The sequence below is a fragment of the Cyprinus carpio genome, chromosome B12 (assembly GCF_018340385.1).
Source record: "Cyprinus carpio isolate SPL01 chromosome B12, ASM1834038v1, whole genome shotgun sequence".
Lineage (NCBI taxonomy): Eukaryota > Metazoa > Chordata > Actinopteri > Cypriniformes > Cyprinidae > Cyprinus > Cyprinus carpio.
In genome coordinates this window covers 25915653-25937515 of record NC_056608.1, presented here as the reverse complement: position 1 = coordinate 25937515, position 21863 = coordinate 25915653, and the positions used below count along the sequence as shown (strand labels likewise).

Sequence of the window (21863 nt, the reverse complement as noted above, 5' to 3'; positions counted from 1 at the left end):
AGCGGGGGGCCCCTGAAGGGACTCAAAAACAGCCCGGCGAAGACGTTTAAATCGCAGCCCCTGCAGGCAGCCCGGGTTCTGTTCTGATTAAAAACACTGTCAAACTTTCTTTGTAGAAATTTTGTGTGCGGCACACGTGTTGGAGAACCGCGCATGCGCGTCCTGACAGGGTGCACGCTGCGCATGCGCGACTCCTCGTTGTGTAATTTAACAGAGCCCTGCTAGATTACATCAGTTTATGTAAAACCAAAGTCTTTCTAAAAATCTTTTTATTCTACTGTAATGGTATACATTTTTTAAAAGGGAAAACTTAAGAGAATGAACAAAGCACATGCTTGATTTAAAACTATAAGATCTAATGGCTTTGATCGTTAGTGTGTGTGTGTGTGTGTAACAAACTTTATTCAGCTGCGCTTGTTTTTGGGATTATTCTTTTTGTGGAGGAGATGTCATAAAGTCCACGAAGACTGAAACCACCGAAAACACCAATTCAAGGATAAAGTTCAGCTGCTAACACACACATACACGCGCACACACACTCTCTCTCTCACACACACACACACACACACACTACATACAGACACACACACAAACACACACACACACAAACAGACAGTTCAACAAGAAACCAGTCAAATAACAGCCGGTTAACAAACGAATACAAAAACAAATGCAGAGTAATCAAAGAAAACATAAGAAATTTCATTTAAATTCTAATTAGCTCTGGGTGCAGACACAGACACTCACTGTCTCTCTCTTCATATCTCCTCTCTCTCTCTCTAACTCTCTCTCTCTATATCACACACTGTCTCTCTCTCACACCACCACACACCACCACTCTCTCTCCCCTCCTCTCTCTCTCCCACACACACACACACCACACACACACTCTCCCTCTCTCTCCCCCTCACACACACACACCCCACTCACTCTCTTTTCTTTTCACACACACACCACACCCCACTTCACAGTTTTTTTAAAAATTATTGTACTCAATGGGGTGATCTTTGTATTATGTCAGCAATATGAAACAGTTTTAAAATCAAACTGTTTGAGAGCTCAGTTCCTTATTTGTGGTGAACTAGCGGACCTTTGTTACCAGATCCCAGACGTGTCGACCTTTATATACAAATACTTCAATATAGACTGGACCGCGGTGTGTGACCTTGACCTCTCCTGGTCCATGCAGCGTCTCCATGATGACCACAGGACCGTCACTTTGAATCAACTGAACCGCTGCTCTACTAAATAATCCACTGTTCTGGGAAACAACTCTGCTGGCCAAACACATGAAACACCCCCCCCCAATTGCACAACCAGCAAAGGGGTACTGGGGTGGTAGGTAGGAGTCAGCACTAAAAGCAAAAGTGGTGTCCAATATTCTCAGGTCTATTTGTTTCTGTAAGATCTGGTGCGTTCAGTTTAAATTCTTTAGGTACTACACATAACACATATTCTTGTAAGTAGTGAACAGTATCATTGCAACATTCACTCGAAAGAGACAGTAGCTGTAGATTTAATTTATACTCTTTTGGGAATTATGGATTTTTTTATCTCCTCAGCGCGCTTTTTGTTGGTGAAAAGATCTGTTGTTCGTTGAGAAAAAAAAACATGGACACATATAAACATCCAGTCTAAAGTGCGATTTTAATGTTAAATAGGATGTAAAATGCAGCGTATGAGAAAAACAGTAGTTTTTCCTCAGGGGCGCAAAACTTTCTCGGCGCCATGCGCATGTGAGAGAACAGCGAGAGCAAACCAGAAACGATCTTTACCTACGATTTGTGTCACAATTTTACCGACTCTTTACGAACACCCCCAACAGCATTTGTTGTACAGCCTTGAATTTTATCTCCATTTTAAAATGTATAAGGAGTAATGAAAATAACTATGTTGAGAATAATAGACAAAAATGGCGCAATGCCCGGGGAGTTTTAGTCACAGATTAACTATTGACGCAACTAATTATTACAGGTGCTGGGCATATAATTCGACTAGCAATCAAAAAAGTGATTGCGTTCCACTAAATTCACTTCAACAAGTGAAAATTGTATATTATATTCATTCATTACACACGACTGTATCTTTACAACTGTTATTTCATATGACAATTTTGATATTCTAATTGCAAACTAAGGAAAATCCCAAATTCAGTATCTCAGAAAATTAGAATTATTGTGAAAAGGTGTAATTATTGAAGGGCCAGCCTGGTTTGCCACACTTAATCAGTGTAATTTACTCAAAACACCTGCAAAGGCCTTCTTAAAGTGGTCTCTCAGTCTAGTTCTGTCGGCACACAATCCTGGGCGAAGACTGCTGGACTGGACAGTTGGCACCAAAGAAACAACCTTGACACCTTGCACAACGACGGGCAAGACACAAAGGTCATTGCCAGAAAGCACCCCCCCCGCGCAAGCGCGCACCAGAGAGAACAAAATAGGAGAGAGAATGCTGTCGTGACCAAGCACATTAATTAGGGAGGAGCGAAGGAGAGGAAAAGATTTGTGATAGAAAAATGTGTTACAAGCAATAGGGATCAATAACAGCCACCCTGGAGGAAAGGATTGTGAAACAAAACTCATAAGTCGACACAAGAGAATGGTGGGGGAGCTGCACAAGCAAAGACGGGACGCTGCAGCTAGAGTCCGCTGCTTCCACAGAAAACCACTTAACACACCAGCCGTATGCAAGGACATTGGGTTTCAGCTGAGCATCCTGGTCAAGCCACTCTGAACAACAGACAGCGTCAGAAGCGCCTCGCTTCAAAAAGGACTGGACTGATGCTGAGTGGTCCAAAGTTATGTTTCTCTGAGAAAGTCAATTTTGAATTTCCTTTGGATTATCAAGGGTCCCAGAGTCTGGAGGAGAGAGGAGAGGCACACAATCACGTTGCTTGGGTCCAGCGTGTAAAGTTTCCACAGTCAGTGATGGTTGGGTGGTGCCATGTCAGTTCTGCTGGTGTTGGTACACTGTCGTTTGTCTGCGGTCCAAGGTTCAACGCAGAAATACAAGGAGTTTTTAGAGCAATTCATGCTTTGCTGCTGACCAACTTTATGGGAGATGGAGATTCCCTTCCAACCGGGGACTTGGCACCGACACAGTGCAAAGCTAACAGTACGGTTAAGGGACCATGGTATCCAGAATCTTAATGGCCAGCAAACCGCCTGAATCTTAACCCAATAGAAACTTATGGGGTATTGTGAAGAGGAAGGATGTGATAGCCAGACCCAAGTATGCAGAAGAGCTGAAGGCCATATCAGAGCAACCTGGGCTCTCATAACAACACCTGCAGCAGTGCACACTATCGATCAACTCCATGCCACGGCCGCAGTTGCTGCAGTAATGCAGCAAAAGGATCCCAACTAAGTATTGTAGGTGCTGGACATGCTCATACTTTTCATGTTTGTACTTTCAGTGGGCGAGATTCCTAAAAATCCTTTTCTTTGTATTGGTCTTAAGTAATATTCTAATTTTCTGAGATACTGAATTTGGAGATTTTCCTTAGTTGTCAGTTATAATCATCAAAGTTAAAAGAAATCAACATTTGAAATATAGCAGTCTGTGTGGAATGAATGAAATTAATATACAAGTGTCACTTTGTTTTTGAATGGAATTAGTGAAATAAATCAACTTTATGAGGATATTCTAACTATATGACCAGCCACGTGTATGTTGGTGTTAATTGTGGGACAAAAAAGACAGGTTAATAGGGTTTAATTACAAAAACTAATAAATATCACCATAACTTCATCAGTTGATTTATTAAGAATGTCAAACAGAAAATAACTGTCAAACAGACAGAAAACAAATAGATGGGTTTTTTGGAATTACAATCTAATAAAAGATGAACAAATCCCTTCAGAATAAAGATTAAGAGAAAAACTAAAATCTTCTGAAAAACCATCTAGTGTCCCGGTATAAAAAAATATGACGTGGCCCATCATCTTAAGAATCCAGACGTAAAAGGGTAAATTATTTCTGAGGACTAATAATTCGGCAATTAAATTGCCAGAGCAGAGGAAGAAAAAAAACGAGGCAGACAGAAGATGAGGCGACGCAGACGTGGTTTGTAGTTTATTGTTTGTTTAAAGCCTGTGATTCGCTCTCCTCCGGTTCAGGAAATCACTTCACAATGCGAGTAAGGAGCAACTCTCAACAGGTCCAGTAAACGCTTCATGACTCTCCTCACAGCACGAGTCGGGTCAGTATCGCAGTGAGAGAGAGAGAAGAGAGGTGGAAGGGAGATCATAATAATAAATACAATTCAAATCAACAAAACACACAGCGTGTCGCTGCAGAGCAGAGAGAAAAGAACAGGAGGGAACACAAAACACTGTTGAGGAAATGTGCAACGTTCTTCATACTGAATCGTTTAGTGTGAGTAGTTAATCATAAAATCTGATTCCTGCGATCCGATTCCAAAGCCTCTAAAAACACTGTGGCTTTGTGGAAGTCAAGTGTTTGTTTTATTCCACCGCTTTTTATTTCTCACGGCTTACGTGTTTAAAGAGCCACGTTGCAGCACGTCGACATCCGATGGATACAAAGTACAGTTTCACAAATAATGAAATTAATTTGACACAACACAAAGCAGGTGCGAGAGCCCTCCCTGTTGTTGGGGGTGTTCGCACTGCATCGGGGAAAGAGTGCAGTGTGTGGGACGCAGGTTGACTGGTTTTCGGGGGTCACTCGTCTTCGGTCGTCCTCCTCGTCCTCGTCGACGGAGAGCGTGGTACACGGGTGCATCTGCCGGTACCATCCAGCCAATTCTCCAGCATCTGTGTGATGATCGGGTGATGTCCTGCGTCTGCTGCTCTTTTCGGCCTCGCCGCCAGCATCGGCCGGTCCGTCACGCAGCAGTCCAGCCAATCCCTGAAGCAGACGCTCCTTGCTGATCCTCGCTCTGCCAAGCGGAACACAACACACACACACACACACACACACACGCACATCATTACATGAGACCAGATCTCAGTCATGGCTCCCTCATTTTCACTTGACAGATATAATAAAACAAATAAATATGCAAACTATTCATTATGTTTTGTTTATTGTAGTTTTATCGTAGTATTCATATGAAAGGCTTCCAGTCCTGTATGCACATGCCAAGCCCAGATGATGATCACGTGAAGCGCGCTCAATCAACAGAACCGCTGACCGCACATTTAGAGGCACTGAGTGACTCGCAACCTTGCTCCAGCAGGGTTTTAAATCTTTCGTCTGTCTGCTGAATGTGAAAGACTGGTTTTGAGCAGTGTGTGTGTGTGTGTGTGGTGTGTGTTACCTCTTGTGCGGACAGGAAGTGGATCTGCAGGAGATTCCTCGCACTGTCCCGACCAGCGGCCGGGAAGGTCACGGTGATGTCATCGTCCGTTGTTGAGGTTGGCCGGCCTGCGACGCGGTTATCGTTAGCCGTTCGGTTTCCATGCCAACGAGAGCAGAGAATGTGACCTCTTGTGTACCCGAGCGCGTGGGACTTTCCAGCAGAAGCCTCTGTTCCCATAGCACACGGCAGGTGAAAAACCGCCCACAACACCACAAACACACCACACACAAACACACACACACAGATCGAGACAGACACTCCTTCCTGCGGTCCTCACGGGATCACACAAGAGCTCTTGAGATCGTCTCACCTTGAAATCCGTGTTTGCCAAGGCCTCAGGTTTCTCCTCGGAAACTCTTGTAATACTTGACTCCGTAAACGATGATGGGCCGCCGCAGGATATGAGCCAGAACAAATATATGAGTCTGCTCCAAACTCCGCCCCGGGCTGTGCAGCGACACCAAACAGGAAGTACCGACCTGATTCAGTGTGATTCAGGAAACATTACAAAGCATCGATTCCAGGACTGAATGAAACTGATCCAGTTACTGTAATTAACAGCAGGTGTGTGCTTCATTCTATTTCAAAAACAAATTCTGTCTCCAGTTAGATCAGAGTGAAAACCTCTGAATGATCACAATCGAAAACAGAGTCAGTCTCTCCACAACCCAGACAAGAACTGAGGCAGGTCATATTTCCACTCCCAAAACTTAAATAGAACAAAACAAGAGCAGCTTGAAAGAAAAAATGGATATTACAAAAAATTCTGCATGTAAAGACATAAAAAAATAAAAAAACGTAAGGGGGTTGCTGGTTCATGCAGTATTATAGTTCTGGGCCAGATGCAACTACTTCAGTGTCAGTCTAAGTGGAGGGAACGATTTATTTCAAGTATGGCCCTGTCATTAGGGCTGGGGACTGATCGCCTCCAGTAGCCTGACTGTGTGGTGTGTGTTGTGGTGTGTGTACCTGAACTGAGCGGGCCCCCTTAGGATGAAGGCCCAGTCCTCCGGCCACTGTTTCAGTCTCTGCAGAGAGAAATGAAGCCCCAAACTGCTGAGATACCACGATTACCACTCCTTCCAGATCGGGATTAGAACCTTGCACACCACCCCACACACACACACACACACAACACAGACACCACAAGACACGACACACATGAAAAACACCCAACCCCACATACGACACACACAACACAATATATGGATCCAATACGATAAAACAAGAGAATCTGTCCTTGTTGTGGCACAGTTAAAGGACACCTGTGTGTCTGTGTGCGTGGTGTGGTGTGTGTATGTGTGTGTTGTGTTTGTGGTGTGTGTGGCCACCAGTTATAGCACTCGTCGTAAAACTGTCGTGGAGAGCTTTCCTCACAAACGAGTCTTTACATAGATGCCCCATGTGGCCTGTAGAACGGAGTCCAGCAGACAGTCTCCAGCGGTGTCGGTTCCAACAGAGATTACAGAAGGCTGTCCAGACTCGTGACCAGCTTCCAGAGACCAGGGTTTATGACCGACAGACCCTCCTTCCAGCTCTGCACACACGACACCCAAAAAAAACCACACACACACGCGTCAGCACATGGCACCACACGTGCTGCTGGTAAAGCACTAGCGGATCACCGTCTCACACTTCTGGACGTCACGGTCGATGATTTTCATCAAAGAGCGTTTCATGACGGGCAGCATGCAGATCTTCATAATCGAGCTGTCAAAACCCACGAGAAAACACACACCGGCAACCTCAAATCACACACACGTGGTTTCCTACAAGAGAGAGGAGAGAGTTGGTGGGTGGGTGTGTGTGTGTGTGTGTGTGTGGTGTGAAGCGAGTGAGTGGAGAGTGTGTGTGTTGTGTGTGTGTGTGTGTGGCCCCTGTGTGTGTAGTGAGCGTGTGTGTAAGAGAGAAATGTGAGAGAGAGTGTGTGTGTGTAACGTGGTGTGTGTGTCTGTGTTGGGATGGGCGTGTGTGGTGGGGACGTGTGGGTGTGTGCGGGTTTTTGTGTTGTGTGTGTGTATGTCTGCCTGTCCTGAGTTTGTTTGTGTGTGTCCTGTGTGTGTGCGTGTTTGGTTGCGATGTGTGTGTGTGTGTCTGTGTGTGAGTGTGTGTCTGAGTGGTGTGTGTGTGTCCTGTGAGTGCGCGGGCGGTTTGGGTGTGGAAGAGGAGCGTGTGTGTGTGTGTGTTCTGTGTGTGACGTGAGTGCGTGTGTGTGTGTGTGTGTGTGTCTGTCTGTCTGTCTGTCTGAGTGTGTGTGTGTGTGAGTGTGTCTGTGTGTGTGTGTGTCTGTGTGTGAGTGTGTGTGAGTGTGTGTGAGTGTGTGCGTGAGTGTGTACGTGTGTGTGTGTGTGTGTGTGTGTGTAAGTCTAGCCTGTATGAGTGAGTGTGTGTGTCTGTGTGTGCGTGTGTTGTGTGAGTGTGTGTGTCTGTGGTGGTGTGTGAGTTTACGTGGTTGAGTGTGTGTGCGTGTTGGGTGTGTGTGAGGTTGTGTGATGTACGTTTGTGTGTGTCTGTCTGTTCTGTCTTGAGTGTGAGTGTGTTGTGTCTGTGTGTGGTCTGGCATGTGTGTGTGTGTGTGTGTCTATGGGTCTGTGTGTGTTGTGTATGGTCTGCACTGCTTCTGTGGTGTCTGTGTTCGTGATGTGTGTGTGTGCGGTGTGTTGTGAGTTGTGTGTGTCTGTGTGTGTGTGAGTTGCGTGTGTGTGTGTACGTGTGTGTGTGTGTCTGTTGTCTGTGTGTGTGATGTGTCTGGCTGGTCTGGTCTGAGTGTGAGTGTGTGGTTTCCTGTGGGTGTGTGTGTGTCTGTGGTGGTGTGTGTGTGTGGGTGTGTCCTATGTGTCTGTGTTTGTGTGTGTGTGTATGTTCTGCCTGTACTGATGCTGTGTGTGTGATGTTTTGTGTGTGTTGTTGTGTGAGTGGGGTGGGTACGTGTGGGTGTGTCTGATTTCTGTGTCTGTGTGTGTGTGTGGTGTGTTGTGTGTCTGTCTGTCTGCGTGTGTGTGTGTGTGTGAGTGAGTGTGTGTTGTCTGTCTCGGTCTCTGGGTGTGCGCAGGGTATCTGTGGTGGACGGCGTGGTGTGATGTGTGTGTGTGTGTCCTGTCTGTTATGAGGTGTGTGTGTAGTGTGTGTGAGTGTTGGCTGTGTGGTGGAGGTGGTGTCTGTGTTTGTGGTGTGGGTGTGCGTCGTGCGTGAGTGTGTACGTGTGTGGGATTGTTGTGTGTACGTGTGTGTGTGTGTGTGTGTGTATGTCCTGCCTGTCTGCGTGTGTCTGTATGAGTGTGTGTGTTTGCGTGTGGTGTCCTGTGTGTGTGTGTGTGAGTGTGTGTGTGTGTGTCTCTGTGTGTGTGTGTGTGTGTGTGTGAGTGTGTAAATGTGTGTGTTTGTTTTTGTGACATATCAGGACACAACTTTGTATAATGACATGGGTATGACACAGGTATTACAAGGAGAGGGTGACTTATGAGGACAGATAACCCATTTCCCCCTGGTTTGCAAAACCACGCTTATAAACCATACAGTATTAGTTTTTTTTGAGAAAGTAAAAATGCACAAAGTTTCCTGTTAAGGGGTAGGGTTAGGTGTAGGGTTTGTTGTAGGGCGATAGAATATATCAGTTCGTACAGTTATAAAAACCATTACGCCGATGGGATGTCCCCACTTTTCACAAAAACAAACGTGTGTGTGTGTGTGTGTGTGTGTGTGTGTTGTGAGTGTGTCTGTGTGTGTATGTGTGTGTTCTGTGGGTGTGTGTGTGTGTGTGTAGCGTGTGCGTGTGTGTGTACGTGTGTGTGTGTGTTATAAATTGTATGTTATGTGCACACACACTAATGTAAAATGTATTTGATTTTATTTGTACTTTATTTTTATATCTAATTTATATATTATATCTACAAATATACTATTGTAAGTATATATATGCGTGAGTGTGTCTGTGTGTGCGTAGTTGCGTGAGTGTGTGTGTGTGTGTGATGTGTGGTGTGTGTGTGTCTCTGTGTGTGTGTGTGTGTGTGTGAGTGTGTAAATGTGTGTGTGTGTGTGTGTGTGTGTGTGAGTGTGTGTGTGCGTGTGTGTGTCTCACCTGCCGGCAGGGTTGAATGTGACGAGGTCTGGCAGGAAGTAGCAGTTGAAGTCTCCCTTGCGCTGGTGCAGTGTTGCAACTGATCTCTCTGCGGATCTGCTCCGTCAGTTCAGGACAAACCATCGCTGGGATGCATTTGACGGCCTGCTGGGAAACCTGCAACCAAACACAAGTCTTCAGATGCACGTCCACATCATCAGAGCCGCACAATTATCCCCCAATCAGAGAACAGCACACACACCTCGGTCAGCAGAATGGCCAGCATGTCCTGTCTCTGGAAGCGGATGGCGAGGGTGAACGAGAGTGAAGCCGCTGTCGAAAGCTGAGGGTCGGTCTTGAGCAGGACGCACCTCGTCCAGAGGTCAGCTGACGCGCGATGTCTCCTCCTGAGGACTTTGTAGGCCTCCACCGCAGACAGATCGCCTCTTCGACTACACCTACACCACAACACACACACACACACACACACACAGACGAGCGTAGCGGGTTAGCTCTCAAAAACTCTTACACCACACTGTCATGATTATAGTAACCGGCTTGCTCATGTTTTCACAGTGAAGAAACACACACAGTCTTCATCAGGAGAGCTTCTCTCGTCTTCCGCTGCACAAGTGTGGATCAGGAAACAGTTCATAGATTATTAATCAGGCTCAGACACGTAGATTGTTTGGTGGTTGAAGTGTTGTTGTAAAGTGATCTGTAGAGGTGGGTGCCATCTGGGGCTCGAGACATCAGACTGACCCAGAAACACGACACTGACACACACTCGCAGCGTTTGGATGCTTCTGAAACCGTTGTAAAGGTTCACAGTCCCACAGTGTGTGTTACTACTTGTTGATCCTGCCTGCTGTTATTTAATAAGTGTCTGAATCATATCAGATTTAACAGCTTGATGGACTAATGTGAAAGATTTTAACAAGCCATTCAGATGATCTGTGTTTAATGTCTTGTAATATATAAATATATGAGTAACAATAATTAATATTTGTTCTGTTTGTTTTTACTGATAATGGTAACTGCTGCACACAATTACTGAACCTCAACCAATTGATATTCCACATTGTGATATTTTAATAGTAAAGGATAATGGAACTAAAGCATTCGTGTAGCTCCGCAACAGAGCACAGCAACACATCCACAGATATTCCCAGCAAGCACGAGCATCAGGAGCACTCAAACGAGCACGAAGCGCGCCGCGCGTGACATCATCACGATGACATCACCGCGGGGAAATACAGCCAGACTCTACGACGCAAAGCTGTCCGTATGTCACTTCACTTAACAACAGCAAAAGAAACCCAAACCCCACAACCACACTGACACAAGCTTAAAAACAACTCAATTCTTCCATTTTTTTGCCACAAAATTACTTTGTATTATGTATGGAAAGCACATACTCTGTATGAATGGTCTTGAAATACAAACATCTGAACAATTTTTTGAGGTGTGGTAACCGTATTATAACCGAATAATAATTAGAAAATGATGCACGCCCGAGGTGTCACGGGCCACATCACTGACTATTTCCTGATAATTCAGTGACACGTCATCAATTATTCCTTACTCAAAATCTATTATTGAGATTATTGTTTTCACTCTTTGCTCATTCACACAGTACAGGAGCTGTGCTTGCAGGACTGTAACTGCCACGAGTGAACTAACATGCGATATTTCTTGGGCAGAATAAACTCCACAGTGCACCAGAGTTTACACTGATTAACAAAGGTCTGGCTGTAAACCTACACTTCAAAGGTGCACAGAAGCGCTTCTGACCCGAACACATGCTGCTCAGAAACTGCATGAATGCATTTACAACAACAATTATTACAACTGTGTGCTGTTGATACTAAGGGCTGCGGGGGGTCAGAGCAGGCATAATTCATTTTCTCTGGCTTTTACGCAGCATTATGTCTTAACACTGAATTATGAGCTGGCACAGAGCAGCTTTGAGTGTATGAAGACACTTTAGGACAGAAAAGGGCCCCTGGGAGCAGTTAGAGAGGCAATCACCGGCGCAGGCGTTGAGGAACAGCCAGTCTGTTTCTCCTCATGCGGTTCTTGATTCTGTTTGAGCTTCTTGAAGTCCACCTCGATCTCCTCCTTCCCGCTCTGAGCTCCAGCGGCCAGCTCGATCATGCAGCTCCGCCTCACGTTTAGAGGAGGCAGGACGAGTGCCGCTGCGCCCCGCCTGCAAACACGGCCCGCGCTCGGCCGCGGTCCCGCTCGTTAAATCAGGGACGAGGGGGCTCGTCATGGCTCGCGCGGTCTGGAAGGCGTCGTTGGGTCTGGGGTGGTCACACACCACGCAGCGAGAGGATTTGGGACAGTTCTCGTACGAGCAGGCCGAGCAGGTCCAGCACTGCGTCCGTGTGTTGAGTCGGGGTTAAGCCGGTCATTGTATTCTTCACACGGATCCACTGGAGGGACGGCGCGGGGCCCCCCGCCTGGTCCTGGACGTCTGGGGGGTTTCAGAGCAGTGGGGCTACACAGGCGCTGCCGGACACTGCGGCACTGGGTGCAGCGGATCGCTCTGGGCCAGTTCGGAAAGGCACAACCTGACACGACCATTTGCCGCTGTGCTCGCGGAGGCACTCAGCGGGCGGACGCGGGGCCGGGCGCTGGAATCCGAGGCAGATGAGCAGGCTGGTCGTTGCCCACGGGGTCCCACTGGTGTCCGGCACTCGCTCAGGAACGGCTTCCCTCTGTTTGATGGTTGCACTGGGCCGCTGCGCCCGGCACATGGTGCACTTAACAGAGGACGGCAGAGTTTTCATACGTGCAGTACTCACACGACCACTTCACACACACAGCCTCTGTCATGATGGATCAGCACACACTCACACACACACACGCACTCACACACACTCACTCACACACACACATACACATCAGGGTCACACACTGACACGGAGACAGCAATCTGCAAAACACAAAATAAAATGAGACACAGAACATCCAATACTCTTTAATACTTCAATACTTCCAGAAATACTACCAATTATAATGTCAGTGATGTCAGTAGCATTAATATAATCAGTTAGATTTCACAGCACTGAAGGATTAATATTGTTAGTGACACTCATATATGACAGAAACTGACAGCATTAATATTATAACTCCCACAGTACGGATAGTATTGATGTTATATTCATATTTGTAACTAATAGCATTAATGTTTTTTGGAGAGTGATTACTCGCATCTCACTGATTAATGTTATTAGTGATACTCGATCCTCACAATACTGACAGTATTAATGTTATAAGTGATACTCATATCTCAGTATTAAAGTTATTTGTAATACTCATATCTCACAGTATCAATGTTGTTTGTAATACTCATATCTCACAGTATCAATGTTGTTTGTAATACTCATATCTCACAGTATTAATGTTATTTGTAATACTCTTATCTCACAGTATTAATGTTATTTGTAATACTCTTATCTCACAGTATTAATGTTATTTGTAGTACTCCTCATCTCACAGTATAATGTTTGTTTGTAATACTCATATCCCACAGTATTAATGTTGTTTGTAATACTCATATCCCACAGTATTAATGTTATTTGTAATACTCATATCTCACAGTATTAAATGTTATTAGTGATACTCGCATCTCACAGTACTGACAGTATGTAATAATTTTTTCTCACATATTTGTAATAGTCATTCTCACAATATTATGTGTTTGTAATACTCATATCTCACAGTATTAATGTTATTAGTGATACTCGCATCCTCACAGTACTGGATAGTGTTTTTTTCCTGTGGCTCAGTAGTAGAGCATTGTGTTAGCAGCGCAAAAGGTTGTGGGTTTCGATTCCCAGGGAACACACGTGGCAGAAAAATGTATAGCCTGAATTGCACTGTACGTCGTCTTTTAGCGTCTGCCAAATGCATAAATGTAAATGATAGTATGTAAATTTTTTAAACATATTTGTAATACTCATATCTCAGTATTAATGTTGTTTGTAATACTCATATCTCAGTATTAATTGTTGTTTGTAATACTCATATCTCACCGTATTTAATGTTGTTTGTAATACTCATATCTCACAGAATTAATGTTGTTTGAAAAGACTCATATCTCACAGGTATTAATGTTGTTTGTAATACTCATATCTCACAGAATTAATGTTGTTTGTAATACTCATCTCACAGTATTAATGGTGTTTGTAATACTCATATCTTCAAAAAACCACGGTATGAATGTTATTTGTAATAAACTCAATCTCACAGAATTAAATGGTTGGTTTGTAACTAATATCAATCTCACAGAATTAATGTTGTTTGTAATACTCATATTCTCACGGTATGAAAATGTTATTTGTAATACTCAATCTCCACAGTATTAATGTTGTTTGTAATACTCATATCCTCACGGTATGAATGTTATTTGTAATACTCATATCTCACAGTATTCATGTTGTTTGTAATACTCATATCTCACAGTATTAATGTTGTTTGTAATACTCATATCTCACGGTATGAATGTTATTTGTAATACTCAATCTCACAGTATTAATGTTGTTTGTAATACTCATATCTCACGGTATGAATGTTATTTGTAATACTCATATCTCACAGTATTCATGTTGTTTGTAATACTCATATCTCACAGTATTAATGTTGTTTGTAATACTCATATCTCACAGTATTAATGTTGTTTAGTGGTACTCATCTCACAGTATTAATGTTATTAGTGATACTCGCATCTCACAATACTGACAGTATGTAATGTTTTTTTTTCTCAACATAATTTGTAATACTCATATCTCACAGTATGAATGGTATTAGTCACAGCAGTGAGGTTATTGTTACTGAAACCCCTGTCACAGTACACGATGTTATTACTAATATCTCGCAGCACTGACAGTGTTTAATGTTATTACTGAGACTCGTCCTTCTCACCATTGGCACGACTAATATAAATAAAACACATTAATACTTGAGAACAAAACACATGCTGAAAACGTAAATACTCACATCGCTGCGCCGCGCGCCGATTTCCTCATTACAGAGACTTAAAAATCAGCTCGGTCTCTGTCAGATCTTTATATCAGTCGTTTGAACGGCGTTTTTATGGTCCGACCGAATACTGTTTCTAATCTCTGAATGTTGATTTGGATGCGGATTTAATGGCGGCGTTGACAAAATAAAAACGACCAGCTTCTCGCTCAGCGTCACGTGCACGTGATCAGACGCGCCGCCGCGGATTGGACGGCTCCACACCATGTGAAAACCAACCCTAGAATGAGACATTTATTATTGTATGTTTAAAAATCATAAAACTATTTTAAAACTGAAAATGAAATACATGTAATCGTGATGGCAAATAATTTTAAGATTAAAAAAAATACACAGCAATCTCACAGAAGACAAGAAATACCTAATTATTTGAAACTCATTTTTGAACACAAATTCCACTCGAATATTTGTGTGAGGAAATGTAAAAATATCTGCATTCATGTATATAATGATCGGTCAAAATTGTCATGCACACGTGACACGCCCCTCTCTGTGACGTCACCCAACATGGCAGCCTACTTGAGCCGGTTTGCACCATATTCGCTCCCCACGTCTCAAAACGTGGATAAAGTTGCTCACGAGCTGGTGGTCCCGGTTTCCAGTTTAACGTGTTCGCGGCCAGACTGACAGACCGAGCGAAGCAGCTCGCGCTCCGCAGAGGCTCGGCCGTGTTCGTGGTCAATGAGAGGCCGAGCGAGGCGCCGCGGAGGTTGAATGAACGTCAGTCATCGTGGCTGGAGTTCCCGTCACGGCCACAGAGCGACGGGATCTGAACTGTCTGTACGGAGCCCACGCGCACTATCCGGTGGACACCGTGAGTAACGTGTGTTTCGAGGTGGAGGACGTGCGGAGGGCGTGTGCGCTGCGTACATGCGCTGCGGGATCGGGTGTGTGTGAGTTTCTCCCAGCCGCCCCACCGAGGTTACCGATGACAGCGGCCGGTCACCTTCTCCATCATCCGCTCGCCGGTGGGTAACGTGTGCCACACGCTCATAGACCGATCTCAGTACCAGGGGCACTTCCTGCCGGGCTTCCATCAGGTCCGGACGGACTCGGAGACCGCGGGCCGCGCGCAGTGTCCCATCACGCACTTCGACCACATCACCTACGCCTGTCCCCGCAGCAGCACCGCGCACATCACCCGCTGGTACCGCGACACCTTCGGCTTCCGGAGGTTCTTCATTGACCGGTATCAGTGTTTTTTTACTTTTATTCATCAAGGACACATTTAATTGATCAAAAGTGACATTTGCAATGTTACAGATGATTTTGATTTCAAATAAATGCTGTTCTTTTAAATGTAAATTCATCAAATAATCCTGAAAAATAAAATGCATCACAGTTTCCACAAAAATATATGAAGCGGCATGATAATAATCAGAAATGCAGCCTAAATAAGTCTGCACATTAAAAAATCTTATTTCTTCTAGATTTTGACAGGTAGTGTTCATGAACTACTTCAGAATGCAATGCAAGTTGCTTTGGATAAAAACCATCTGCCAGATGCATTAATGCAGTAAAATCAATATTTGATGACACACAGAACAAATCAGAACTCATGCTGATGAATTACTCAAACTAACCGACATATTGTCAGAATTATTACCATTGCCCCGTTCTGTGCAGGAATGAGGACGTGGATGAGGGATATGTGCTGAACCACAACGGGATCGGGCTGCGACTGACGGCCATGGAATACTGGAAATTGCAGCGAGTCGGGAATCACACTGCCGTTCAAAATGATGAAAAAGATCCGGACTGCAAGTTTGTGATCGCAGAGAGTCTCTTCCAGAGCAGGGTAACATTTAAATGAATCGTATAATACAGTGCACTCATTGGCTGGTGTGCATCGGGGAAGCACAGCTGTCTGTTTCTAACAGCGGTGTAATCTCAGGCAGGAACCAGGTGACACGTTCCTGGATCAGCACCGAGGTGCAGGAATCCAGCAACATTGGGCTGCTCTACACCGAGGACATCGTGAGAACGGCTCGGACTCTGAGTCTGTCTGGAGTGCAGTTCTTCTCCCTCCGCCTGCGTACTACACTGAGGTCAGTGTGCTTCATGACTGCTGGAGAATGTGATGGTGGGGTTTATCGTTTTCACGCTGATCCAGTGCTGATGCTTCTATCTGATTGCTGAGCTCTTTATGTCAGGTTAGGGCTGGGGATGCCAGGTGTGTGTCTGAGTATGTATTGTTCTGGTGTTCCTGTCGTTCATACTCTGCTCGTGATGCCTCAGGTGGGAAAGCGGACGAGATCGTGGCAGCGGGTCACGACCCTCACACTCATGAGTCAGTACGGGATTTCTGCTGGACACTGACATCCACACGGACACGGACAGACGGGTCACAGACGTCCAGCGGTACCACACTCACCACTGACACTCATGAACTTATCTGTGGAATATATTGTGTGCAGGACATTTTATATGCAGCAAATACAAAGGTACCTGTCTATAATGCACAATAAATTTTAATAGCTTTTTGTTTTCATCAAAACCCGCTAGACATTCAACAACAACATTCGTCCCAAGACACTAAAAACATAACTAGACATGCTTATAATATTCTGTAAGTCGTAGTTCAGCCAGAAATGAATGTGTTCAGCCCTGTCCAGATCTGTCCAGTTGAGTTGGTTTTTAAAGGGGACTTGGGAAAAACAACCATTTTTATTGCTCTTTAGAAATAAAAGAATTTGAGAATCTATGTCCTCATGATCTAATGTTCACAAACACAAAGTGCTCTTTAGAAAATCAGGATGAGTTTGTTTCTTCATCAGATTTGTAGAAATGTAGCACTGCATCAGCGTCTCAGCAAACGAATGCTCTGCAGTGAATGGGTGCCGTCAGAATGAGAGTCCAAACAGCACGATAAAAACATCACAATAATCCACCAGTAATCCACAGCACCTCCAGTCCATCGTTAACATCTGGAGAAGACAAAAGATGACACACATCCAGCATTAAGATGTTTTTAACTCAAATACATAGAGTTCTAAAATCCATAATAACACACTTCTCCAGTGAAAAAGTGTTCTGGTGTGAATCAGGAGAGAAATCTGCACAGATCAAGCAGCGTTTAAACAGCTCTAAACTAATATGAGAGACAACAGCAGATGCACTCTTTCACTGGAGGCAGTGGAGGAAGCAGCAGGATGCCTGACACACACACTGTTTCTCCTGCTCTCACAGGTATCTGCTCCATTGGTGTTCACCAAGCCTGTTTTCGGAGAGGACACCTTCTTCCTGGAGCTGATCGAGCGCAGAGGTGCCACGGGCTTCGGCGAGGGAAACATCCGTGCGCTCTGGAGATCTGTGCAGGCCTACATGGAGAACGAAGACAAACAGAGCACCACAGAGCTGACATCAGCCACAAACCCAAACACTAACAGAGACTGATACAAACACATGAGGACGGGCTCGACTGCAGAGCGACTGTCCTCTGTTACAAGCATTCGCACTTCAGGGCACTTCTAATATAATATTATCAGCTTGAGTTTGAAATGAACATGATGTATTTATTCAGTTATCGAATATGTTCTCTGACTGTGTTGATGTCTAAACCTGTACTGTATGTTTTCACTCAAAAACATTTCATTTTAAAAATATGTACAGTGAAATATGAGCTGTACTGTTGATCTGTGTGCTTCTGTCAGATTAAATCAACAGTTATGAGGCCTGTCTGTTCTCTTTATCTCCTTACATGTGATTGGTTTAACTGCCATTAGGACCAGTCTGAGGTGTTTGAAAACCAACATACAGAACCACGTGTGACAACTAGCGCCCGCTCTGGCAGTGTGCTGTTAGCTCTCTTCTGAGCCGTGATCAGTCACAGAGAGGGAAATATCTCATAACTTAGACTGAAACGCTGGTTTACTGCAGACACACAGTGCTCAGGTTCACTTCACATGTAAACGTGAAGGTCATGATATAAAGCACCAGTCACGTGCTGCACCAGTGTCTCTGCACCACTGTCTCTTCTCAGTCTCTTGACCAGTGTCTCTTCACCACTGTCTCTTCACTATTGTCTCTTGACCAGTGTCTCTTCACATTTGTTTGTCTCTTGACCAGTGTCTCTTCACTATTGTCTCTTGACCAGTGTCTCTTCACTATTGTCTCTTGACCAGTGTCTCTTCACCAGTGTCTCTTCACTATTGTCTCTTCAACAGTGTCTCTTCACCAGTGTCTCTTCACTATTGTCTCTTCTCTCTTCACTCTTCACCCGTTGTCCTCTTCTCAATCTCTTCACCATGTCTCGGTCAACAGTGATCTTCACCCAGTGTCTCTTCTCAGTCTCTCACCAGTGTCTCTTCACCAGTGGTCTCTCTTCTCATCTCTTCACCAGTTTTCTTCACCTTCCTTCACAATGTCTCTTCACCAGTGTCTCTTCACCAGTGTCTCTTTCTCTCTCACCAGTGTCTCTTTCACCAGTGTCCTCTTACACACCAGTGTCGCTTCTTCAGTCTCTTCACCATGTCTCTTCACCAGTGGTCTCTTCAACCATTGTCTCTTTCTCAGTCTCTTCACCAGTGTCCTCTTCACCAGTTTGCTCTTCACCAGTTGTCTCTTCTCAGTCTCTTCAGACCAGTGTCTCTTCACCAGTGTCTCTTCACCAGTGTCTCTTCTCAGTCTCTTCACCAGTGTCTCATTCGCGCAACCCATCTTCTCTTCACCAGTGTCCTCTCTCAATTCCTTCACCAGTGTCTCTCACAATGTCTCTTCTCAGTCTCTTCACCAGTGTCCTCTTCACCAGTGTCTCTTCTCAGTCTTCTTTCAAAAACCAGTGTCTCTTCACCAGTGTCTCTTCACCAGTGTCTCTTACTCAGTGCTCTTTCACCAGTGATGTCTCTCTTGCTCCCAGTGTCCTCTTCAACCAGTGTCTCTTTCTCAGTCTCCTCTTCACCAGTGGTCTCTTCTACCAGTGTCTCGCTTCTCAGGTCTCTTCACCAGTGTCTCTTCACCAGTTGTTCCTCGTTCACGCAGTGGTCTCTTCTCAAGTCGTCTATCACCATGTGTCCCTCTTTCACCCAGGTGGTCTATCTCAGTCTTCTTCACCAGTGTCTCTTCAACCAGTGTCCTCTTCTCAGTTCTTCGTTCACCAGTGTCCCCTCTTCACCAGTGGTCCTCTTCAACCAGTGTCCTCTGTCACCATTTCTCACTTCACCAGTGTCCTCTTCACCAGTGTCATCTTCACCAGTGGTCTCTCTCGTCTCAGTCTCTTCACCATTGTCTCTTCACCAACAGTGTCTCTTCAACCAGTTGTCCTCGTTTCTCAGGTCGATCGTTCACCGTGGTCTCTCTTCGCTTCACCAGTCCTCTTCTTTCACACAGTGTCTCTTCTGTTTGTTGGCTCGGATCTTCTCTTTAAAGCAGCACCTCGCAAGCAGTTTCCCAGATGTTCCTGGTAGATGGAGGCAGATCTCAGAATACAGTTTCCCCGGGTTCTTCAGGATGTGGGAGCCTTTTTTCCAACAACAAACCTGCAAACACCAAGTAACACACACTAGAGAGTGGAACTTTCCAGAAAACTCAACATCATCCTCCAAACAATAGTGAAACCTACATAACAAGCAGCATTTCCCCTTTCATCCAACATGTGTGTTTTGTTGTTCTGTTCAGATCCTTCTTTGGGCTATTAGAGATGATTTATCAACTAAGGAAGACACCAGATTCTGTTTTTCACCTGTGATCACGGAGGCTGGACATAAGAGTGTCAGAATTCATTGATCACACTGCAGGAACAGTGAACGCAGAAGAGTTTTACCAGCTGTGCAATGTCAAACACTTTTCATGTTGATTAAAGAGTCGCGAGTATATTGTATGTGTCTACTGCCAGTTTATTAAAGGACCATGCTGTTTTTCCCTTTCTTTTCATTAGACACATGATATAGTTTTTAGTTTGAACTCATTGATAAAGGAGATTAATTGAAGCAATTTAATACGTAGACGAGTCCAGAACTTTCCGTGTTTGTGTAGTGATGCATTATTGTGTGCGGTGCTGGGCGAAACACATTCCAGTCGCGGGGGGAGACGCCTCTACATTTCAAACTGAAATATTACACTAAAACTCACCCTGTATATCGCGTCGTCAGAGAATCATAACTGAGATTTCGGAATGAGATTTGTGTTTTGTTTTGGCCTCAGGTTTGAGGTGTTTAGAGTGTGCGTGGTTGAGTGAGTGTTTTTGGTGCTGATGTCGAGTCAGCGGCCCCCGCGCGTGCTTCGACTGTGTGTGTGCCGGGGCCCGCGCTGGAGCAGCAGCCGCGAAATTGAGCGGCCGGACGCGCGCGGGGATGAAGAATGATCTGAACGAGTCCGTGCTTTACCGATCCGTCCCGGGCGCGATGAGACGTGCCCGCGTGGTCGCCTTGTCCGTGAAAGTATTACACTGAGCAACACACGGATCAAACCGCAGTATGTTTCTCTGCGGTAAGCGCGGGCCTCGAGCGCGTCGATGTGGCGGAAAGTGAGTGAAGTTATCCCTCCCGCGCAACTCGCGATTTTACTGAGTAGCTTTTTGTTCCCAGGAGCGCGGAGGAACTCTCACAAATTACACCGTGACTTAAAGGGTCGCTCAGAAACTCCAAGCACACGGTGATCGTGTTAAAAATAACCTTTCCCAAAACGCGAACGAGCGCTCCAAGAGAAGCAGAGTCTGCAACGTTCAGCTTTCATGCTCGAACTGGGAACTGAAAACGTCTATCAATCCTTTTTCCGACACGATCTCAAAAACTATTTACTGATCAGTATTTTAGAGTATATTAAACATTAATTTATTCTAGTGTAATTCTACTCATTTAGGAGTCTATGTTGTCGTTCCAAAAGTACGTAGTAGTTTGCAGTAATGCAGCTACTTTGGAGTATTCTATATATTTTAGGGTGTTTTTTAATAGGAGTGGTAGGCATGCTTTAGTGTGATGTATTTTTAAACTAATCCCAGTAAGTTAGAAATACTTAGTAGTTTTAGGCGTATGCAGTAAGTATGTTAAGATTAGGCCTCTCTTATGCAGTATTTTTTGAGTATATTCAAGATTCTAGTGAGAGGTATTTTTAAAAGTATTCTGTGTTTTAAAAATACTTCATTATTTTAAGAATATTTAGTCTTTTTAGCAACTCAGTATTTTACAATGTTACGCTATATTTCAGTAGTATTCAGGAAATCATTTTTGCGGTTTCAGAGTATTGTTGATTAGTAGAATATTTTTAAGGTGTATTGGATAGTATGATTGAGGTATTTTTGGTTCTCTAAATCGGCTTATTTTTAGAAGCGCATTTTAAAGCTAGTTGGCAGGGTTTTTTAAATATTTAGTATATTTTAAGAGTATATAGGCTAATATTTTAGCAATATTCATTATTTTATTAGAGTATACCTATTTTTTTGAACATTCAGTATTTTAAGAGTATTCAGTATTTTAGAGTATTCATTATTTTACA

At 44.4% G+C, this 21863-nt stretch overlaps 2 pseudogenes; one reads left to right on the top strand and one right to left on the bottom strand.

Moving 5' to 3' along the window:
- LOC122139109 overlaps window positions 1-12224 on the bottom strand; it is a 15099-nt pseudogene extending 2875 nt beyond the window's left edge.
- Window positions 12225-14939: 2715 nt separating this feature from the next.
- On the top strand, window positions 14940-17885 carry LOC122139066 (annotated as a pseudogene).
- The last annotated feature ends 3978 nt before the right edge of the window (window positions 17886-21863 follow it).